The sequence below is a fragment of the Dama dama genome, chromosome 29 (assembly GCF_033118175.1).
Source record: "Dama dama isolate Ldn47 chromosome 29, ASM3311817v1, whole genome shotgun sequence".
NCBI lineage: Eukaryota > Metazoa > Chordata > Mammalia > Artiodactyla > Cervidae > Dama > Dama dama.
This window is the reverse complement of record NC_083709.1, coordinates 25648698-25651762: the sequence shown is the minus strand read 5'-3', so window position 1 is coordinate 25651762 and position 3065 is coordinate 25648698.

Here is a 3065-nt window from a genome sequence, read left to right as displayed (position 1 = left end):
GCCCCGGTCCCGCCCACGTGCGCGTCGCGTCCCCGAACTGGTTTCACGCCACGGTCGTTTCTCGCCTTGTGCTCTTCTGGTTAAATTTTTTCCGATCTTTCCTCGCTCACCCTCCGCGAATATAGTGAGAGCAAAGGAAAGGAGAGAAAGGGCGGGAAAAACAAAACCACACACTCCCTAAGCACCCGTCCTCTCTAGGCCCCACCCCCGTAAGGAAGGAACCGGGTAGCGGGGATGGTTGACGCATCAAGCGCCATCTTTCATGCGGGCGGAACAAGTTGCAGCTCCACCGTTTCCTCGTGGGACACCGTAGGTACGTCTTGGCGTTTTCGAAATACGATTACGTAAACGCACGAGGCCGGCGAGAGGAGGGGCGAGGCCTTCTTGCTCTATCCTTTTGCTCAAAGACGGGCTCCATAAACTTAGCGTAAGAAGTTAGCTGCGAAGATTCTATAGTTTACTTGGAGGGCTGCCGGGCCCCTAGAAAGTAAAGTCGAATTGGTGGCTGTGAATTGTTTTTGTGTTTGGCAGGTAGCGGGCGTTCAACAAATACTTGATGAATGAGTGGATTTTTTTTTGTTTATGACACAATTCAGTGTACTGTAACTTCACCCCAAGTGTCCTTAGGCAATTTCCTTTCCCACAATGTATAGTTACCGCAGTTTTGTCTTCTTTACATGTAAGCATTTTCTCAGGCGTGATTTTCACATCTTTAAAGATCCTATTAGCCAGTTGCACAATGTGAATGAGTTGGGTTTTTACTAACCTTCGAACATATATTTTGTTATTCTCTGATGTGTTGTAAGTTGTTTTTTTTTTTTTTAACCTCTAGTTAAATCAGCCTTTTGGTCTGCACATGTGTATATTCGGGTTATTTGCTGCAGATGAGTAGCACTTAATATTTTAAATCTTTATAGAATAGCATATCTTTGTCATTCAGAGGAAGAAATACACAAAATGATTCTCTCACACCTATACTCTCTGCGGAAATAGACCCCTTTGTGTTTTATGCTTTTATCAAACACCAGAAAAGCTATCATTTCTCTAGTTCCTACTGTGTCTTTGGTGGTGTGCTTCTCAGCCTACATAAGGAATCACGCCCAATCCTCCTAACATATTTAGGATATAGATATCGTCATCCTTGTTTTACAGAGGATTTGACTAATGTTCAGACAGATTACCCAAAACCAGCCAGCCGGCAGATTCAGGCCAGTTTCGTGCAATTCTAAGTGCCCACTGAGTTCTGAGGATACCAGGCTGATACTGAGTTGATGACAGTCTTTCTCAGATAACACCTAGGGGGGATAATACCAACACTTGCAGTGTAGAGTAACACTGGGGCTTAGGGTAAGTGCTTGAGAGAGGAATACAGTGCCAAGGGCAGTTTTTCCTACTTCAACATTCTGCCTTGGGACAAGATAACTTCCCTTGTCTCCAATTCTTCTTGGAGACAAGGGAAATTGTTTCTGGCTTTGTGCAACATCAACCCTAGAACAGCCGTGCTTCCTGTGAGAGATATAATCAAACACCTAGGCCTAGATTCTGCATGGCCATGAGAAAGAAGATACATATGAAAGTGGCTCTATATGCAGGATGCTTAATAGTTAGTAAATGTGAGTTTTTCCTCTCACATCTAATTGAACAATTTCTGTAGGCATTGTGCAGCCGTAGCTTATATGTTTTTCAGTGAATCAGAACCAAAAAAAATCCAGTCGGAGGAACAAAAACAGTTGTGACAGTACTGTGGTTCATGGTATTTGCATGCTCCAAGGTGTAAAATAGGAAGACAGGTATCCTCACTCATATCGATTCTTCAGCAAACCAAAGAGAAAATGGAGTTAAGTATGTAGTGAAAGTGTTAGTTGATAGTTTGTGTCCGACTCTGTGTGACCCCATGGACTGTAGCCTGCCAGGCTCCTCTGTCCATGGGATTCTCCAGGCAAGAATACTGCAGTGGGTTACCATGCCCTTCACCAGTAATGTGATCCATATTAGCAGCTGGAAAGGATGGCTTGGGAGGACTTTAACCCTTAATCCCTCTAAGTTCTGTTAACCCAAATAAACCACCTCAAATATTTATAACTATACTGTTTAAGGGCAAGTAGGTTTTGCTATTGAAACATATGTTCAAACAAGAGCCCTAGTTCCTCATTTCCAACCAGAATGATAGCCCTAAAATCTTATTTAGAAATGTGTGAGCTCACCACCAGCCCGCATATAATTAATGAGCAATTATACAAAAAGGCTTTGCAACTAAAGGAGCCATGAAGCACCTGGCTGAGAGCTTGGGCTCTGGCATCAGAGTTGGTGTATTGTCTCTGCCTTTGGCTCATTATTAGATTTTGAACAATACTTCACTTTCTTGCCTCAGTTTCTCAGCTGCAAAATAGCAAGCAGAGTAAGTTCTCAAAGGGTTCTGTGAAGCTTGCCCAGGATCAAGCAAACTATGAATTTAGAACACTCAAGAGATGGGGGCTCTAATCTCAGTAACTGTGCAGGGGTAACAGAAGCAATAACAAATGACTTATCAATCTCTTCAACAATGTACATATTTATAATTCCAATAAATAGGAGATCAGAACCCAGGGGACCTTCCTGCTACATCACAAATGTCAGTTATGATCAGGAAACCTTTCCCCCATCTTCTCTTTATTACTGTATTTCAGAAACGAGTTATGTGCTGCTTTTGGGCTGGAGCTGAGAACTTGTTGACTACCTCCCATTTACCAAGATTACAGCAAATTAGATTCAGCTGTGACTGACATGGGTGCTCCAGTGTTGGACATGGATGAGGAATATTGCTGAATAAACCACAGTGAGTTTAATTTCTTTTAAGTAAAATGATTTTATGTGGTTGCCTTAACCACTGCAGACTTAACAATAGTTAGTTTAGTGCTCGCTTCGGCAGCACATATACTAAAAAACAATAGGTAGTTTAGTTTACTGTTTGGTAGGAATAGGAATGAGCCAACCCCCAAATGAGGTACTTGTAGTTGGAATCTTGATTCCTGGATATATCAAGTTAGTTCTGTGAGTTAGTGTGGTATGTACGTGGTTGAGAAAGC